The sequence below is a fragment of the Hibiscus syriacus genome, unplaced genomic scaffold (assembly GCF_006381635.1).
Source record: "Hibiscus syriacus cultivar Baekdansim isolate YM2019G1 unplaced genomic scaffold, ASM638163v2 tig00111847_pilon, whole genome shotgun sequence".
Taxonomy (NCBI): Eukaryota; Viridiplantae; Streptophyta; class Magnoliopsida; order Malvales; family Malvaceae; genus Hibiscus; species Hibiscus syriacus.
The window spans coordinates 185,402-208,358 of NW_024063200.1; the positions used below are offsets into that span (position 1 = coordinate 185,402).

A 22,957-nucleotide genomic window follows, 5' to 3' on the forward strand; every position below is an offset into this window, starting at 1 on the left:
CATGTCAATTTTCATATTGCTGAGGTGTGTACTAAAGAGGCTTAATTCAATTATGGAAAATTTTATTTGGGGGGATTCGGGTGCTAAAAACAAAATCCATTGGGTAAATTGGGATACTGTTTGCATGCCTAAGGTTTTGGGAGGGCTTGGGGTTTCAAATTTAGAGCTTATGAACGGAGCTTTATTGGGAAAATGGACTTGGAAGTTTGCCAAGGAAAAGAACTCCTTGTGGAAAAGGATTATTTGTTGCAAGAACAAAATTGACCCGAATTCAATGGGGATGGAAAGTTTGGCCTCTTACAAAGTATCTTGGATATGGAAAGGTGTCGTGAAGAATTGTTGTTTGGATGATGAGTTTGGGGTTTTCTTATGGAGTAATTTTATACTAGAGGCGGGCAATGGGGACTCAATCATGTTCTGCCATGATGCTTGGTTGGACGGAGTTCTATTGAAAGTACGTTTTACTCAATTGTTCACATTATCGAATAACAAGGAGGGGAAGATTGTCGATTTCAGGAAATTCAACTCGTCAGGCCGTTTTTGGGATATTTCTATGAGAAGAAATATTGTCGATTGGGAGATACTACAATGGAACGAGCTTATTTCATTGTTGTATAATTTCAATCCTTCTTCGTTGATTGATGATAGCCTCGTATGGTCAGGAGAAGGTGATGGTTGCTTTTCAATTAAATCTTGTCTTAGAATCCTTCTTGGAAACTCAGATGATAGTTTTCTGTAGGAAAGAAATGTGTGGTCTGGTGTGGCTCCTCCTTGAGTTGAATCTTTTGTTGGCAGGTGGTGCTCAAGAAGGTAGCTGTCAAAGTAAAGTTAATCAAATGTGGCGTGCAAAGTATAGAAGATACATCTTTCCATTTTGTGGGTTGGTTCAGGAAACTGTTTCTCATCTATTTGTTTCTTGTAAAGTGTCATGAGGTTTATGCGTTAACTTTTTGCGCCTTTGGGATGTTTCCTTTGCAATTCCAAAGTGTCATGTAGCTTTATTTTCTATTTGGTTTGACCTTGTTCCTCGATCAAGCGTATGGGGGTTCATCTGAAGAGTCATTTTGTGGTCGATTTGGAAAATGATGAACGAGATTGTTTTTAACAAAGGGAAATTAGATTTTGCCATGTTATATTTTCCCACGAGGTATAGAGTGACAGCATGGTTTTCTTCAAAATTTCCAAAACTGTTGATTTCTTTTGATAGCCTAGTGGGTGATCTTGTGTTAGCTGATCGTGTTTCGAGTTCTGAAATGATTTCTTCAAAGTTAGTGAGTTGGTCTCCGCCTTCTATCGGTTTTGTTAAAGTGAATGTGGATGGTGTTATGGACAGATTGTGGTTGAAGGGTGGCATTGGTGGGCTGCTCTGAGACGATAAAGGTGTAATGTTGGGCTCGTTCTCGGAAAGAGTTGGATTTGGCCCTCCTATTATGGCAGAATTGTTGGTAGTGAAGAGAGGATTGATGCAATTTTTGGAGTCGGGATATCGGCGAATCAAAGGCTTATTTTGGAATCTGATAATGCGGTGACAGTGGATTGGATAAAAAATCCAGCTAGCACCACCCAGTTGCTCTTGTCCATAGTTAAAAATATTGCATCGATTGTGGTTGATAAAGGTGTCATTGTTCAGCATGTGTTGAGAGCAGTTAATTGGGAAGCGGATGAATTTGTCAAACTAGGGATAGTTTAATTGGATGGGATTTATTTGTGCCATTGAGTTTGTTGTTTTGGTTTTTGTTAGCAGTTTTGGTCTTTGTGATTTGTTTGTATCTGGTCGAGTAAATTTAGGAGTTAGTTTTTGAGTAGGGTATGAACATTGATGTGTTTATGTAGTGCAAGTTAGCACGGTGTTGAGTTGGCTGCCAATGGTTTTGGTGGTAGTGTATTCTTATTGTACTTGGTATTTATGCAATAAAATTATAAAGCACTCTTTTCCTTCTTTCATTCTCCGTTGAGTCATTTTTTATTGATGGTTATGAAAGGGGTTTTAATGAGGCATTCCTTTTTATCAAAAAAAAACCTTTGCAAACGTTCTCTGTTAAGTCTCTAAGGGCGTGTTTCAAGTTGAATGAATGCATAGAAGGTCTTGGAAGATGTTTGTGGTAGAAGATGCATGATTACAGGTTTAACCCAGGATCCAGCAGCATGTTTCTTGCAAACTGAACAATAACATCAACCCGAGACGGCTGGAGCTGCTCTCTTTCAAAGTGAAGATGGAAACATATATTCTATTCTGGGATTGAAGTAGAGTGGATCCTATGATATATGCAATTAACATTCCTCGATAAAAGCTGTGGTCTTTTCATTATATATAATACATAACAAATTGAACAATGGGATCTATTAATCTCTCGGCCAGGGATCTCGCATGTTACATGCTATAATCGGATGCCGAGTCCAGACAAGAACCCCGCAACAAGTCAACCTGGCTCCAGCTTCTCAGGTATACTTTTATCTTCTTTCTCCTCTACAACATAATTAGTTGCTTCACTTACTTCCTCATCTTCATCCAGGACATCTTCCATCAATACTTCAATGGGATCTATTCATCTCTTGGAATAAAAAAGTTGCTGAAGGGATCATATGTTACAGGCCATAATCAGATGCAGAGGCCAGATCACGAACTCGGGGATGAGTCAACCAGGCTCCAGAGCTTCTCGGCGTATGTTTTATCTTCTTCTTTCTCCTCTACAACATAATTAGTAGCTTCAATTACTTCCTCATCATCATCTGGGACGTCTTCCATCATGTTATCTGTAATTGCTACTTCTGCTAGGCTGTTTGCTTGTCGTTCTGAAAGTTCGGTTAATGCATCCCTTATAGCCAGTGCTGTTGCTGGTCTGTCCTTTGGCCCATATTTCGGAGCAGGCACAACAAATGGCAATGCAACATCATCCAACTTTCTTTGATTTTGATTAGCAATGCGCTTGGCTTCCATTGGAGGAAACACAAATATTATACCAAGTTCATAGTTACAGATGTGAAGCCTAGAAGTAATAAATGAGTTGGCTTGCGCAAGTCCATTTGCTTTTGTCCAAGCCGAACTGGAAATAGGCCTTCCCCAGGCAGCTGCACTAAAATTATGAGACCCGCAATAAACCCAACCAAAAGAAGATGAGCTCATTGTGGACCAAAAGCGCCTCCGTGCTACCTGCAATTTTTTTTTCATTTAGCTTAGGATCCACTCTAAAAACAATTAAATATGCAAGCATTTGGCAATGCGAAAAAACAATTTTCAAAGTTACAGAAACAAGAATGAACACAACTAAGAAATATAGCCTTAGATTGAGGTAAATCAAGCTAGAATTAACTGTCATCCGGAAAACACAACTTATAACAGCAGAAACAGGGTCATAGCAAACAAACAAATCCATTAGGCTTATCATGCTTTAGGCAGTTCGCATAAGAATAAGACTGTAGATAATGAAAATGCAGAACTAGGTATCTATTCTGAACATAAATAGACTAGATTGATGAATTGATTGTTCAAGAAATTTTTCAATCATTCAAAAAGCAGGTACATTACCTTTACATGCATCGGATGCTCTACTCTATTGGAGGGAGAAGGAACTGCATCATGAAGTATACCAACATTTCTCAACCTTTGCCATGTTCTCTGAACAAAGAAATGTCTGATTAACAAAAGTGAGGAAAAAATAATACAGGAAATTACAACGTTACACATAGGAACAGGGTGTGCTGTTACAGCTTGACACAACTAACATATTCCTATTTGTAGCTAGGACCATCAGTTTGTAGTCCCAAGTTTACAGCCTTTCCTGGCGATTTAAATTTCAGAACATTTATCTATCTAGTACTGAGTTCTACTCCATGGTTCGGTAGACCATTTCACTCTAGGAAGAAAGAAACAAATGTTCTACCACTAATGAGTATCTTTTCTCATAAAGTCAGGAGAAGAAACTTCTTTTGTTCGACTTTGGATTCATACACGTCGACAAAACTTGCACCCAATGGTCACAGTAACAAAGACCATACCTCTGAAAAGCAAAGCATTCGCCTTGAAGGAAAGATGCCAAAACGTGAACTTTTCACCCACTCGATGGTAGGAAAAATAATTCTAACAGACGGATTTCTCAATTCTTGACTAGCAGTCCAGCAGCCCCACTGTCAAGTAACACCATATTACTAAGTGTGCGCGTATTTAAGAGCACAATGTTCAAAAAATCATCCATAATGTCAAATCAATGTATGTTACCTCTGGATCAGACTTCTCTGAATCAAAAAATGGTGATGACTTCTTACCAACAGATGCTGCAAAAGCAGCTAGAAACGGTGCACTGACAGATGAGCCAATTGAGGATGCACCTTCAAAACAGAAGATATATCAGGGGGAAAAAAACTATAAATAAGAAAAGTACGTCACTGTACTTTGAAGGGAAAAAGAAGCTACCATAAATGAAATCAGATTCTTGCGATTCAGGCCAATTGTATTGACCTAAAACCTGTAAGAAAAGGAGGTTTTAAGATAACTTCCAAATTATTCCAAGTAATACAACCTGGTTAACGAACACTGTACAATACTACAATTAATTATTTCATTTCCGTATTAACCAAAATGAAGGAAAGTTCTTGATTTCAGACACTAATCAGAAATGCAGATTCAACAATCATGTTGCTAATTTGAAAATTGTTGAAAAGCAAGCAACTATAGAAGTGCTGATCGACTGTGTGATTTTAACATACAAATACAGCATGAGCCATGAAACAGTTTTCCTTTTCTGAAACAGAGACTTCACAATAATAAGTCATTATGACACATAATTAGCACCAGCAGTAATAATGCACAAAATGAAATTCATAGAAACATGACTAAAATTTGGAATGAAGCCACTGAGTTCGTTACCTCTTGAAGTCTCCAAAGGCCTGTACACCTCTGAACTGAAGCAATGAGAGAACATAAAGCAGCAATATTTTGATCTTGCATCATTTTTGACATATGTAAAAAACTTGACCCCTGTACAAATCAAAACATGATATGCTTTAAATAGCTTCATTGGAAATCAGAACAGATACCATCTATATTATACCCCTCAAATAAATAGCAGGAATACCATGCCTGTGACACATGCAGTATCAACTCTACTCTCTTGTTGTTTCCCCCAAATGTAGCTGTAAGGGCTTCTTCACGATTTACATATCCATGGAATTCAAAAAATCCCATATCCCATAATTGAGAAACCCATTTTGCGACATTTCTAGGCAGAAAACCAAGTTGAATACAATCTGTGCTAGCCACGACAAGAAACATGATAAGGCAAAAAAGTATTAGCAACAAATGGCTGCCTTAACCTCAAACCATAACAACCATGTGAATCCATGACGGTGGTCACTAAGATGAAATGCAAAGTCAACAAAAATAGCAAATCTCAGTAAACAAGGGTAATATTAGCAACATATCTCCAGATCTGCAAGGTTTCAGATAAATAAAGATGATCTCAAATATGGAGTAGCTGCTAGTTTCAGATCCTTTTAAAGTAACTACATGATGGAACTACTGATACATCCATACTATTTTGTTAGAAGCCTTGTTTGATTAGGAGTCTTTTATTATAATAAAGGATAAGACTTAGGAGTCTTTGTAATCTCTATCTCTAGAAAAAAAAAATTATCTTTAGTAGAAAAGTCCTATTAGAAGTAAGTGACTCAATTTATTTAAACTACTGTAATCTTCTAAATTCAATAATCAGATTTCTCTTTCATTACCTCTTTTATTCTTTCCCTCTTCTTCAATTTATTTCTTTAGGTTATAACACTATTTTAAAAAATATCTAATGTAGATATCACCAACTTTTAAATTGTCTGAATTATAATTCAAAATACAAGAAATTTACCTTCTGCAGAGAGTTTGTCTGGGTTAGGAACAAGAACGCTCACAGCATTCTCATCCACAGAGATGTTTTGTGTTTCTTCTCAAAACAAAATTTAACATCCCATTCGCATTTTCACAAGTTTTGCCAAGAAATAGTGTCAGTTTCTTAAGTTTCGCACCATTCTTGTCTGCTGCAGTGCAAAAAAGATGGCTTAAACCAACCACAGATGCTTCAACCAGACCAAGGAACTTCACATCCAAAGATGAGGGGGTAAACTGATTAGCCTAAATAAGGTTCCTTCCTATCATCAAACCTAATATAAAATACATGTTAAACACCATAGCCTAATTCCTCACATAAACACCAGAAAACTATCTCCATCAGAAGATCGTGGCAACACTTTATGAATACTATATATTCCACTTGTTATTTTATATGAGGAAATACTCTAAACAACATTTAAAACACTGAGCCAGCTAAGCATTCAGGAATCCACAAAGCAAAATAAGTATCAGGGAGTATTAAATGTGTGGGTTACGAAACCTTCAGTGCTCTGTCAGAATGTATTCCAGGTATGGAAGCAACCAGGTGTCCCGTAGCATTGGTAAAGTCATAATTAGTCAACTCAACAATCCAATGAGACTGACTAGGTACATCAACAATAAGAGATTCCATAAAGCCAGCCAGCTGAGCAGCAAAGTCGGATCTTGAATTTTGACTCGTTTCTCCACAAGAAAGTGAAAAAAGAGACGAACAATCAGGTTCTCTTCTACGTGGAAAATCTTGCCACCAAACAGTGTTTGTTACACAATCCCACTGCAGTAGTATCCAGAAGTGCTAATTTAAATAGATAATAAGAACTAAACAAGAATAATATAAAACATGATTGAAAAGCTAAACAACAATAACTGTAAAAAAATTGAACAGCTAGCACTTTTCTGAGTATAAATAGCAACCATTTTCATTGAGAAATAAAAAATAATGCCATTCCAGGAAAATACTGGAGTAGCCAAGCAAATTAAACCCACCACTTGAAACTTGAAAGCCCACCCTATTCTTAAGGAAAAGAAAGAAATATACTTGTCCAAAAGGTTAATGCAAACAATAATGACTAACAAGGGATACAGAATAAAAGTCCCGAATGCATCAACAAACTTTAGGAATAAGGTGATTTTTCTGAAATTTGGCTTCAGTTATTAGGTTGAAAAGAAACACATATGCATAAGGCATGCATTCACGATGAGAAGAGACAGCGATTAGACTCCATCAGCATAAAAGGAGGCAAACCTAATCCTATAGTCTGCCACGGTTCAAATCAACAGGATACAGAACTCTGATTAAGAAAGCATTGGCATAGCTAAATGATGAAAACAAAACTTACATCTGCAAGAATCAGCCATGTTTTACTTAACATATAGCAAAAACATAGTCAAAAATCAAATCACTAGGCATATTGACATAAACAATTAATAACCTGTTTTGCAACTAAATTTGCAGATGTAATGACAACCCGTATACTATATTCTCTTTGCAGTATAATAACTTTGGGTGATGGCAAGCAATTCCTCGTTTCTTCAAATCATTACCAAAAGCGATAACTTCAGGGAAAGGGGGAAACCTAATAGAAAGTTGGATTAGAATTTTCTTTTTCTAAAAGAAAAAAGCATGCAACAGTACTTACACTACAACCAAGTTAGGGAAATCAGGTAACGGTCTGGAGGTTCTGGCATCAAGGCTTGAACTCCAACATCTCTCAGCATTATGACAAGAAATTGTTACAGGCAGATGGCAAGGAATTTCACAATGCAACAAAAACCTACCAAAAAGACTATTAGCTGTGGAGACAGAAATATCACACGAGTATGTAGAAATTCAACATATTGAAGGGAAAAACATGTAAATCAATTTAGCATAATGGAAACAGAATTATCCTCTTTTTTGGTGTAGAAATACGTAAAGATATAAAATCAATCACGTGAAATACTTTCTACTGAAAACTATGTAGCTGTAGCAACTCTAACTGATTCTAAATAAGGATGCTCTGAGAACATTAACCAGTGAAAATTGATATATAAGGAAAGAAAAAGAGAAGAAAACTTTACCATGAAATGTCACTAGTAAATGTAGCAATAAACATCTTTGAAATGCTTTCAACAGGATATAGAAGTTCTCGCAAGGAAACAACAGAATCGTGGCTTGATGAACATGGATAAGAAAGGCGATTGAGGTAAAACATCTTCCCAGGTGCTGAAATATTGCTTGTCTCAACACCCTCAATGTTTGGAGCATTTTCCTTCTCAACAAAATTTAATAATGACATCCCACACATGTTACTCGCAGTAGCATCTGCACCACTGCATCCAGCAGTGCCCTTTCCCCTGGGAAGATTACTAGGTAAAACATCACCAATTAAGTTGTGGTCTAACTCTGAAGTTGCCACTTCTCTAAATGAACTAGACTGCACATATTTGTCGCTTTTATTAGATGACTGCATTTCTTTCCTGGAAAAAGGAAAGATGCTACTTACCTCTTCTTCACTTCCTATTGCAAATTTTATCCCATCACTTGATGTCAGCCCCAGGAATCTGTTCTGTCCAAAAGCTAAAATGCCAGATTGCCTAATGCAAGTGATGGGGTCATCACTGTGCAATATACTCCGGCATCGACTTAAAATAAACTTTGCCCTCCCCATAACATCACTAGATTTCAGTCCTTTCTCCCTACCTCTGCTCATCTCAGTAGCTGGGATAGCATAAACCCTTTTGCTTCTCTTCCCACTAGACACTGTTCCTTGGGAATGTCTTGATGGAACCATTGCCCCAGGTGAACGTGGCTTCACACCAGTAGTCTCAACCAACTCAGAAACCGCTTCCTCTTTAAAAACTATCCCTTGAATAACAAAACCAACTCGAGCTCGTAAACTACACTTACATTCACTCCCACAAGCAAGCAAAACCTCATCACCAGCAAACAATTCCCTAATCCTACCCCTTTTAACCTTAACCCCATTCACATAAACCCCATTCAAAGAAACCCTAACCCTGCAAACGCCTAAAACCTCATCTTCTTTCTCTTTCTCTTCCACTCCCAGTTCATCATCAGACAACACGAGCCTTCGCCTAAATTCACTAACGATAAAACTAAAATCATCTGACAAAATTGTTCCATCGAGAATAAATATCTTACAGTCAACGCTGTCGTATAAAATCTGGCAGTGCTGCTTACTTACGAACCGATTGCCGAAAGTGAAGTCGCAGGAAGCATTGGATCGACCGATGGTGTAAGGCCGGTCTGGTTCTAGGCCGAGGGAGTCAACAGGAGAACCGACGGCGGAAGAAAACACGGGGCCATCGAAGCTCTTAACTTTAAGTGATACTGATTTTTTAAGGGTGTTGGGTTTTTTGCGAGGGAAATGAGGATTATCATCAGTTCGCTTCTTATTTTGGTTTGAGAAAGGAAAAAACGAGTCTTTCATAAGAATTGTAAAGGGGTAAGTGACTGCAACAATTCTGGAAAATTGAATTTTGAAAGGAGAAAAAAAAATGGTAAAAGAATGGAAGAAATTTTGAGAGGGAAAATGGTTGAACCGTGAAGTCCTCAGTCGTGCGACGGAATGTTAGGTGGTTATTGTTTTTTGTTGAGATAAAAGTTTGCTGTCGGCGGATTATATGTAGGCATCTGTAGTAGAAGAGGTAGACTAAAAGTTTGTAGTCTATAAGAAGAAGACTGTTTGTTTTTTAACGTTTACAGATTGTTAAAATGAACTGAAATATAAATAAACTGATTTTTTAAATTTAAAAGAGTTTTGCAATACTGAAATTTAAATAATTTTAGTTTTATAATACTGAAATTTAAAATAATCCATACAACTACAATAATAAATTATTTAAAATAAATCAATCTATATTAATAAATTATTTAAAATAAATCAATCTATACAACTAGAATAATAAATTAATCCATATTTTAAAATAAATCAATCCATACTAATAAATTATTTAAAATAAATCAATTCATACAACTGCAATAATAAATCAATTTATATTTTAAAATAAATCAATTCATACAAATAAATTATTTAAAATAAATCAAATTATATTAATAAATTATTTAAAATAAATCAATCTATATTTTAAAATAAATCAATTCATGTTTTAAAATAAATCAATTCATGCTAATAAATTGTTTAAAATAAATCAATCCATATTTTAAAATAAATCAATCCATACTAATAAATTATTTAAAATAAATAAATTTATATTTTAAAATAAATCAATCCATACTAATAAATTATTTAAAATAAATCAATCCATACAACTACAATAATAAATCAATCCATATTTTAAAATAAATCAATTCATACAAATAAATTATTTAAAATAAATCAATCCATACTAATAAATTATTTAAAATAAATCAATCCATATTTTAAAATAAATCAATCCATATTTTAAAATAAATCAATCTATACTAATAAATTATTTAAAATAAATCAATCCATATTTTAAAATAAATCAATACATAGTTCTATACTAATAAATTATTTAAAATAAATCAATCCATACAACTACAATAATAAATCAATCCATATTTTAAAATAAATCAATCCATACTAATAAATTATTTAAAATAAATCAATCCATATTTTAAATAAATCAATTCATACTAATAAATTATTTAAAATAAATTATTTTAAAATAAATCAATCCATATTTTATAATAATTTATTTTAAAGTAAATTATTTTATAATAAATTATTTTAAAATAAATTATTTTAAAATAAATAACCTTATTAAATTATTTAAAATTATTTTAATAAATAACTATATTTTATAATTGTTCTTGAAGATGTTTGAAGACCTTTGAAGACATAAAACCAAGTATGCACCAAGAAGAGCTCGCGCAGACGTTTGAAGAGCTTCTGTCTTCTAAAAAACAAACAGTCTGCGAAGCCTAATGTCTGCGCGTGGTCTGCGCGACGCAGACATAAGTGGTTTGAAGAGCTTGCACAGTGGAAACAAACACCACCTTAATCTTTTAGGATCTGGATTTTGGTAGGCGTGTAAAAGCTCGAGCTGTAAAATTGATTGAAATTGATTCGAGTTAAAATTGTTTTTGGCCTATGTTATGATGATTTGAAATCGACTCGAGTTAAAATTGGTGTTGACCTGAACCCGAGTTGGACCTGGAAATTGTAGATCTGAATCTGACCTGCACCTGACATGAGAACGACATGAACCCGAATTGAACTGAAAATATGATACCCGAACCCGACCTGCATCCGAATGATATGAACTCAAACCCGATATTGACCTGGTAAATAATTGGTATTATCCGACCTGTTTTCAACATGACCTATTATAAACCTGACTTGTTTTTAACCTAACCTGTAAATGATCCGACTTGTTATTGACTTGATACCTGACTTATATATTACTATTGATGAAATATAAGATTTTAAAAAAATTGTGAGATTTTTAGTTTATAATAAATCATACTAATTAATATAATTAATTTTTAAATGTTATAATAAAATATTAATTATGATAATTAAATTAGTAAATATACTTAATATATTAATTATGATAATTAATATTCTTTACATTTAATACTTATATTATATTGTTTAATATTTTATATTATATACTTTAGTACTTATGTACTTATATAATTTATATTTAATACTTATTTATATACTTTAATACTTATATCCAAAAACTTTATTACTTTATATATATACTTACACTTTATAGTTTAAATATGTATATAAAGTACCAAATTGAACAAACATGAAGTTAGAAATAAAAAATTGAATAAATTAAACAACATGCATTGATGAGAGATGAAATTGAATTAATTATAAAACGTGAAGTTGATATTAATATAAAAATGGACTAAATTGCATACATTTAAAAAGTTGGTGAACATAATTTGAAAATAAATTTATTATGTGATTTACATTTTACAGGGTTTTAAGTAAATTAAAAAATATAAATAAGTATGAGTCAATTTCATACACAAATATAATTTGAAGGAATAAATTGAACAAATATAAAATTTAAATTTAAATACAATAAACAACATAAAAGGATCAAATCAAAAAAATGCAAAATATGAGGAAAAATTGTAAAATGGACCGAATTGCATTAATTTCAAAAGTTGGGGAAAAATTAAAACAATTATAACACACACATATATATATATATATATATATATATATATATATATATATGTATGTATGTAAAATGAATGTTATGATAATATGATGCATGTATATATAATGTACATTATACTTTATATATATATACACATATATACTTATAGTTTATATATGTATATAAAGTGCCAAATTGAACAAATATGAAATTGGAAATAACAAATTTAATAAATTAAGCAACACGCATTGATGAGGGATGAAATTGAATTAATTATAAAATGTGAAATGATATTAATATAAAAATGGAATAAATTGCATACATTTAAAAAGTTGGTGAACATAATTTGAAAAGAAATTTATTATGTGATTTAAATTTTATAAGATTTTAAGTAAATTACAAAAATATAAATATGGCTTAATTTCATATACAAACATAATTAGAAGGACTAAATTGAATAAATATGAAATTACAAATTAAAATTTAAATACAGTAAACAACATAAAATGATCAAATCAAAAAATTATAAAATGTGAGGAAAATTTGTAAAATTGACTGAATTGCATTAATTTTGGAGAAATTAAAACAATTATAATATATATATATATATATATATAATGAATGTTATGATAACATGATGCATGTATATATAATATACATTATACTTATGCATAGATTAATATATTAATACATTATAAGTATATATATATACACTTATTTAAATATACAAATATAAAAATGTATAAGTATATGTAAAAAGTGTAAACTATAAAGTATATATACTTATAATAATATAAAGTATAAGTATACTATATATATATATAATATAAAGTATACAAGCAAATATAAGTATATAAGTATTAAATATAAAGTATATAAGTATATATATAAACTATAAAGTGTGTGTATATATATATATAAAGTTTTAGTATAAAGTATATATACATATATAATAATATAAAGTATAAGTATATCTATATATATATATATATATATAAAGTATATAAGTATATAATATAAACTATATAAGTATATAAGTATATAATATAAAGTATATAAGTATTAAATATAAAAATTATATATATAACCTATAAAGTGTGTGTGTGTATATATATATACTTTATATTATTATATACCTATATAAATTTTATATTTAATACTTATATATTTTAGATTATATACTTATTAATTTATATTATATGCTTATATACTTTATTCTTTATAAATACGTTATATATATATATATATACACACACACTTTATAGTTTATATATATACTTTTACTTTATAGTTTATACATATTTATATATGCATACATACTTATACTTTATATGTATATATAATTATATACTTTAGTCTTTATAAATATACTTTATATTTAATACTTATATATTTTATATTATTATATACATATATATGTATATTATATATATATACTTTATATTTAATACTTATATATTTTATATTATATACTTATATAATTTATATTATATGCTTATACACTTTATTCTTTATAATTATACTTTATATATATATATATAATATACTTATATTTTATATTATTATATATGTATATATACTTTATAAATATATATATATATATATATATATATATATTACTTTATAGTTTATACATATATATGTACTTATACTTTATATATATGTATAATTTATATACTTTTATACTTTATATTATATATTTTTATACTTTAGTCTTTATAATTTTACTTTATATATATATATAATATACTTATACTTTTTATTATTATATATGTATATACTTTATATATATATATATATATCTGTTTCAATTTTTTTCTTAACTTTTGAAATGAATGCAATTTAGTCCATTTTATAGATTTCTTCACATTTTACAATTATTTCAATTTGATCCCTTTGTGTTGTTTAAATTATTTAAAATTTTATTTGTAATCATTTTTGTTCAATTTAGTCCTTAAAATTATATTTGCATCTGAAATTGACCCATACTTATTACTTATTTATATTTTTAATTGGCTCATAAATTTTTAAATGGGTATAATTTAGTACTTTTTTATATTAATTTCAACCTTACATTTTAAAATTATTTCGATTTGGTCCCTCATCAATGCATGTTGTTTAATTTATTTAAATTTTTAATTATAATTTCATATTTGTTCAATTTAGTCCTTAATTTTATATTATTTATAAAATTGATCCATTATTATTTATATTCTTATTAATTTACTCTAAATCATATACAATTACAAATTACAATTCAACATTCGCGAAAGACAAAAATAATTAATCCAAAAATAAAAAATTTACCTGATTTGAATTCAATCTGCATCTGATAAAGATCTTACCTGAATTCTATCTGCCAATGATGTCACCTAATCTGAACAAGATCTGCCTGAAGTTCATCCAAACCTGAATTAACCTGGTCTTTATATTCTCCGGACCTGAACTATTTTGACCTGAACTGACATCGATCCGAACTGAAAGTAACCCGGCCTGAACTCGAACTGTACCTAGTGTCAAATCAACCTGAAAATGACCCGACCTGATTTGACATGGACCCGACCTGATCCGAGTCGAATCATCAAATTTACCTGACTTGATATGTATTTGATTTTACCCGACCTAGCAGGATCCGACTGAAACCTGAACAATTATCTAATTTTACATCCCTAGATTTCGGTACATGTCAAGTGGTACGAATGTTTAATTTCAAGAAATCGAGAATTATTTTGAATAAAAATTATCTTGTATTTACTTTAAACTAATAAAAAATATCTTATTAAAATGATCGAAATATACAATATCTTGTAGTACAGATATGCTATATATCTTTAAAACTTATATAATTTCATGGTTTTTCTGTCTGGCACATATTTTTTTTTTTTGTCTTTTGGTATGTTTTGGATCGTTTGACAGTTATTTTTGTTTATTTGTTTTTAAAGTTTAATTTGACATTACGATGATTGATCAAGATAACATTTATTTATTATCATGATAATCTTCCTAGCTTTGAAGCGTCAGATTGGATTTGGATATATGATTTATGTTCGTGGATTGTTTTCTCGCATCACATGATTTTAATTTGTATTTTTTTGGTGATCTTTTAATAGTTGGGTCCTTTTATGTGATTCGTTTACCGATGCAATCAGATTTATTTGTATTTACCTTTTTTCGAGTTTATTTGATTAAGTTTTTAACATTTTTCTTGTATGGTCATTGTGTGATATTAAGTTGCTAGTTTCTTGTGTTAATGATTATAGGTATAGATGAACATTCGTTCAAGTTGAGTAAAAACATTTCGAGTTATTCAAGTTGATGATTTGTATTTTATGACTGGAACTTAACTTTAAATTTTTTTCAAATAAAGTCGAGTTATTCGAGTTTCTATACAAATTTTATTATAATTACTTATGGTATTACAGTAAGGATTGATTTCAATTTTTTTATTTTCTCTAACCATATAAGATATATTTTTTTCATATTCTTTTCACATTATAATGCTATTTAATATATCAAATATAATTTAAAATTATAACATATATTTACAATATTATATTTTAAATAAATTATTTTGAGGGTAAAGTATTGATGAGAGTATAAAAGAGTCAAGGAATTGATGAGAAGAAAAAAATTGCAAACAATTACAATCAAAAGACTAAATTGAATAAAATATAAATTTACAGGATTAAATAAAAAGAGAGTATATCTTTAGTAAAGATAGGAATTGAAGTTACATGGTTATTTTATAGTGGTATAAGAGCATGTTGTTCAAATTCGGTAAAAACAAACTTAAAATGAACAATGAACTGAAAAAATAAGGAAATCATGAAAAGTTGATATACTCTATAGGAAAATAAAAAATTATTATCAAAAAGAGAAATTAAAAGCACATAAGTATTCTAAGATGATTTAGGAGCATGTGGTTCAAATTTGATAAATATAGAATTAAAGTGAAGGAGAAATTGAATGAATAAAGAAATCATGGACTAAATCGCAAAACTGTCAAAATCGAGTCGAATTTTGCACACCCCTAATTATAGAAAAATGTTTGTATTATGTTTTTTAATTTACAATTATGATTATAAATTTCATTGTAATTTAGATATTTTTCTATTTTATAATAAAACTAATGACTTCTATTTATGAAATATAATACACGAACTCCTTGTAAATAATTGCATAGTGGAGAACTAAACTAAATATTTTATTTTATTAATCTAAGAGTGATTATAAGATAATATATATTCAAAAGATTCTCAATTCATTTAACAGTAAACGCTCGAACACGAACACCTCCTAATATACGATCTGTTTGAATCTAAAGCCTCTAAAAATGGCCATCATCCCTACTTTTTTACTTGAAATTATTGAAATAAGATATGTATAATTTCTTAGATGAAGAACACGTCTTTTAAGAGAGTAATTTACGCTAATAGAGAGAAAATGAGTAGACTTGATTAACTTGACAATGATCCACCCAAAATACATCATATTTCCTATGGATAAAGGATAATTCTGATACAAAACTCATTACGATGTTCTCGTTTTTACTTCGGAATATTGCGAGGTACACTCCATTAGATGGGTATTCAATTCGGTTCAGTTCTTCACTAAAATTTAAATTGAATTATGTTTTATAAATTTTTAAAAATCAAAATCAAAATTGAATGATAAAACAATTGTTAAATTTTAAAAATCAAAATCAAATTAAGGGTTCGTTTGGAACGGGGAAAACAATTTACAAAAAATGGTTTTCCCGTTTTCGGGTGTTTGGTTCGTGTAAAACACCCAGTCAACGTAAAATCTTTTACGGTCATCGGAAAACTAAGGCAAATACACGGTATTTCGACTTACCGTTTCTAAAAGGGTAAGTTGTTTTCCAAGCGGCCCTTGCTCCACACAAAGAAGACGAAAATTGATTTCTCCCGTCCCTTGCTCCACACCGGCGACTGTTTGGATTCCTTCTCACCGGCGAAATTGATTTCTTATCGTTTCTCAGGTATGAGTTTTTTCTTCTTCTCCCTTTTCTTTTTCCTTATTTCACTTCGATTTCTGATTTTTTTGTTTCGATTTCTGATTTTCTTATAGTTTCCGTGAAATTATGGGTTTGTTTTATTTATAGGGGTTTAGGGTACTTTAGCTAATCCTATTTCCATGAATTTTTAATATCAACTCGTAATTCTATAGGGTAAGTTGTTTTATTAGATTGATTGCTTTTGCTTAAGGGGAATACTTCAATTTTTTGTCTCAAAACTTTATCTGGTTATTCTATGAATATTGACTTGTTCGATCTAGTTTCGCAACTCCAGAGGCACCTCTTCAAACAAATTAATGCCTAATATGTCTGTCTGGTTTTCAATCCTCATTTATCTTTTGTTGTATTTTACTTGATTTCATAGAGCCGTTTCATTAGGGGTGTGATTATAGTCGGTTGTGTGTGGGTTTAGTCTGATGGGGTAATAATAGTTCATCAATGTGATTAACAACCTATGTGATATATGTTTTTCTATCGAACAAGAAAGTGGTTTGAACTTGGAACTTTCGACTTAAACGTCCCAAGCAAAAAACTCAGAATTTGTGAAAAAAGCGGTGGAATTCATGGGATGGAAGAGTGCTACTAGGTTAAATACTCATTACTACTAGGTTAAATAAACACATTATTTCTCCCAAATCGAGATTCGAGAAAGGTGAGGAGAGAAGGGGGAGGGGATTCATTACTATATTATTAAAAGAACATATTATTTCTTCCGAGATGAAAGAAAAGATAGGCAACCGATACAAGTGAAATGTATATTACCTAAATATGGAGCATGTAACAATACCATGTTTCCAAAGAGGAAAGTCTAATTTTTTTATATACCACATAATTTTGTCTGCTATAATTTTGGGAATACATCGGTAGTTCAACCAAATCATACTCTTTGTTGCTGGTTCCAGATTCCCTGGATCGTATGTTAGACGTTATAATCATCGATGTAGGTTGTCTAATGGTATACAACCTATGTTAAATATCCGTACTTATAAACTTGTACTGATTGTGCTACACATCCTTAATTCTCATTTACATTAATCATTTCAATTGTATAAGTGGTTGTTTTATTCTCATCAACTCGTAATTCACACCTTTCATCATCAAAATTAGCACCCATGGAGCCCTCACTTAGTTGTGTAGTTATTAGGGAAATAGCAATGGCACCCCTCTCATTTCCACTTTCCATCAAGAACCTGCTAGCATGTAATGGTTCTTGTTGACACAACCAAACTACATAGCAATAAAACGTACTTTATAAGCAACATTTCTCCTTCCCTATATGTCTTGCATATAGATAAAGAACTTGTAATCTTCCCTATATGTTTGACACATTCACATAAGTGACTATTCAAGTCACTTATCTAATTTTGAACTAATTCCCTTCAATGACATAAAGTTTATATTTTACATAGAACAAGCCACATTCTTATCCACATTCAATCCACATAAACTTCATGATCCCTTAGCTAGCAACTTTAGATTTTTTCTAAGGGCTTACTTCATTGTCATGGAACACACATTAACAGGGAAACACTTCATTTCATGCTCAATAGTATCGGTACTCCTAATAGAGTACCGATACTTCCCTTCTATGGTATCGATACCCCCTTCGGTATCGATACCCCCTTCGACACCGATACCATTTTGACATTCTGTGAAATTTATTCAATGGAAATGGTATCGATACCATACTCTTGGTATCGATACTACCAAATTCAGTATCAATATCAACCTCAACCAGTATTGATACTACCAATTCAGTATCAATACTGTTCTTCTAATACCGATACTCCATTCCCAGAATTGCCATTTCCATTTCGAAATTTTACTAAAAACTTATCTCCTACTTTTACCTTAATCTTTATCTTACATTTTGGTCACTAACCTGATGATTTGGATGTTATAATGAATGTAGATTGTGAATAATTTACTAATTAGTATTTATTATACAATTCAAGTATTCATAAATTATTACGATCATTTCTTTGTAGATGGAACATAATTCTATTCATAAAATAATAGTGGGAGTTGATGCTTCAGCATTGGCTTTTGGGGCTCTTTGTGTAACACCCCAACCCGTATCCGACCCGGATACGAATCTGAGGTGTCACATTGACTAGTCAAAGCACATACTTTTATAAAATAAACCATAGAAAATTTAAAACTTCTATTCTATAAAGAAATTCTTTTACATAAACATGTTAAAACCTTAACAGACTCCATCAGAGCGTACATATTTAATGACTTAATTACATGCCAACATACTAAATTATATGACAAGACATACTTTACAAAATATTTCTGATCTGAACTTTGCGCGAAGATATGTTGCTTTCCGGATCCGAAGCTTGATCTTCTGACTTATCCACGCCTACGTGTAAGACACTTACACTCTAAGTCATAGACTTAGTGAGACATGTAAATGCACAATACAAACTAATAAATGCATACATATATCATATAATACACATCATAATTACATACCTATTGAACCAATCATTAACATATTTATCATTACTTATTTCCTTGTCATTAAATCTATTCTATCATATGAGCATATATTTGACATAAATGTATAATATAACTCCAAAACACAATAATACATGAATAAATACTAATGTCATATCGTACATAATCACATATCATCTCTTATCACAAAACATACATGCACTCATTATCATTATCTTCTTTTCTATTATCATATGATTCTGAGCTTATCATTTATACATTTCATATAGCACAAATATCATTTCACAAAGAACACATACAATATCATAACACATATTTATTATCTTTAAAGCCCATGCACTCTTTTGAGAACTTAAGGTATGTGAGTACATAGAGGTTGTGCACAATGCTGTCACCACAGCTCGTATAAATCCCACTAGGGGCGCGTAGAATTTGTCCCGTAGGACCACTATGTCCCGAAGGACCACTGTGTCCCGAAGGACCACTATGTCCCGAAGACCACTGTATCTCGAAGGACCACTGATAATCCCTCGACTCTTGGCAGGCCAACTATACCTATAGCTCTCATAACACATGACATGGCATTACCTTTTATATCTTTTCACATATTCACATATGCACATAATTCACTTTCACATAGCATATTTCCATGTAATTCACATTCACTTATCACATAGCTTTTCACCTTTACTTGTATTCTTTTTCACATATCTCATAGTCATGATTCTTATTTCATAACACATGTTGCATATTTATATTCTCATCCAATCCCTTCATTCAGTTATAACATTTAACCTAGCTTATTACACTAACATGTATTCACATCAATTATTTAACATACATAGCGTATCATGTAACATTCTAGTAGAAACACGTATAAGTCATATCACTTTCACATATTTTATCTCATGGAATCACATAACCTATTATCACACATACATACATTTACATAGTTCACATATAAAGATGCATTTAATTAATTAAACATGTGCATTTACTCATATACAATACATTTAGTACCATATCACTACATGTTTATGCTTCAGTACCCCTAATCATATAATAGTGGAATTAGACTCATCGCAAGTCTTAATTCCCTATACATACTTAATATCATGTACTCACCTGGTCTCAATGAACACTCTTAAGCTCTTGTTTTCCTTGTGTTTCGTACTCTGCCGACCTATCTAAACTTTGTTTTCGATCGATGTCTACACAATCATATATTTATACTATCATTATCCAATCGATATACTATAATCTATCACTTCTTAGACTGAAAGAAAGATTTATTCCATTTCCCATTGAAGTGCATCGGTACATTCTACAGTGTATCGATGTATCCCTTAACATGTGCATTGATGCACTACCCATGCATCGGTACACAAATCACCTTCGATGTTTTAATCTTAAGGGGTGCATCGATGTACTCCTCATGCATCGATGCACTAATTGCATTCGATGTTCATTTATTTGAGAGTGCATCAATACACATTGAAGATGCATCGATGCACATAACCCATAAATTACATTTTGAGCCCGAAAATTCTTACTTTGTCCTCAAATTCTACTTATTAACCCCTCCTTATGCCTTAAAACTTATCAATACATATGTAAACCTTCTTATAACACTATAACACTTCACCATCTCTCATAATTCACCATAATTCTTGAATCAAAGAATTTCATCAAATTTTCAATGTGTTCTAAATTCAATTATATCACCTCTAACTTCTTAATTAACCCTTTGACAAGTCAAATTCATCCTTAGAACTTCAAAAACCTTTCTATAACAAAAGTTTATTTCTAAACTCTTAATAGAAACCCCCTTTTTAATTCTCTCATCTTGGTGTTTTAAGCTTTATTTAAGCTTATATAACACCCAAATAATAAAAACCTACTTAATATTCAAGAAATCAACAACTAAAATCAAACTTACCCTTAACAATGGAAGCCAACGTGAAGAAGGAAGAAGAAGAAATAAGCTTTCTAGAAAACTCTCCCCATCCCCACGTGTTATCTTCCTAAATAAGGAAGATACAAATATCATCCAAGCAAAATTACCATGGTAACCTTATAATCCTTTCATATTTACCCTTTATCCAATATTGAAATATTCTTATTAAAATCCTTGAACTTTTCAAATTTCTCCTAAATTGATCCCCAAATTTAAAAAATTCTCATTTTAGTCACTGGCCCGAATTTCGAGATATTACACTTTGGATTCACAGAATAAAATCTAGAAAGCAAATAATTCGTCAATGTCATTGAATCGAGATGATGAAAGATAAAATTACATCAATAATATTTTATATAGGTGATCAGAATTGTATCGGCATAATACGAATACGACCACTTGTGTTCTTTAATTTGTGTGACATCCTTACTAGAATAACTTTTTACAGTCAACAAGATCGGTGAATGTTAAGGAGCAAGTTATCATATTTTTACATATAATTTGTCATAATGTAAGATTTCGAGTGATTGGATCAAGATATTATAGATCAATTGAGACAATTCACTGTTACTTTAGGATTGTGCTGAGGGCTATTCTGAAGCTATATAAATTAGCTATTAGGTTACCCGACGAGTCAACTCCTCTTGAAATAATAAACAATTCAAGGTTTTACCCATATTTTAAAGATTGTGTGGGAGCATTAGATTGAACTCATATCCGTGCATCTATTCCACCTAACATTCACGGAAGATTTCGTAGTCGTAAAGGGGAACGACACAGAATGTATTAGCTGCCATTAAGTTTGACCTAGAATTTTCATATGTTCTAGCTAGTTGGAAAGGTAGTGCGCATGATTCTCGTATTTTAACTAGTGCACTTACACGCCCAATATGATTTAGCATTCCAGAAGGTAATAATTAGCTTTAATAATATAAATTAATTAATTTCAAATCATAATACATTAAGTAATAATAACATTTTGTTAAATTATAGGTAAATATTATCTTGCTGATGCTGGTTATGGCATTCGAAATGGAATTATCTCTCCATATCGTGGTGTTCGATATCATTTAAAAGAATTCAGTAATCATCTTCCAGAAAATGTAAAGGAAATTTTTAATCTTCGTCATTCATCATTGCGAACAACTGTTGAGCGAGTGTTTGGAATTTTAAAGAAACGTTTTTGTGTATTAGATACTGAACCATTTTAGGATTTTCAAACACAAATAGGCATAGTATTGGCTTGTACTATCACTCATAACCATTGATGTGATCCTACCGACCACCAAGTTCAAATAAAACATGCTCTCAACTTTGAAGTTCTTCCAAGATGATTCTAAGGGAGTTCTTCCATATTTTATTACTTATTTACTCATTTTTGCTTTATATGTGTTATAAGCATGCTTTGACATTCTAAACTATGCTTGAATATTCATATATTGTCCTATGTTTGCATCCTATATGATATTCATGCATGTCACATCTTTAATTAGCTTGTTTCATGCATATGTTA

General features: G+C 31.0%; 1 pseudogene; it reads right to left on the minus strand.

The window, feature by feature from the left end:
- Positions 1-2,291: 2,291 nt before the first annotated feature.
- On the minus strand, positions 2,292-9,444 carry LOC120172225 (annotated as a pseudogene).
- Between the last annotated feature and the right edge of the window lie 13,513 nt (positions 9,445-22,957).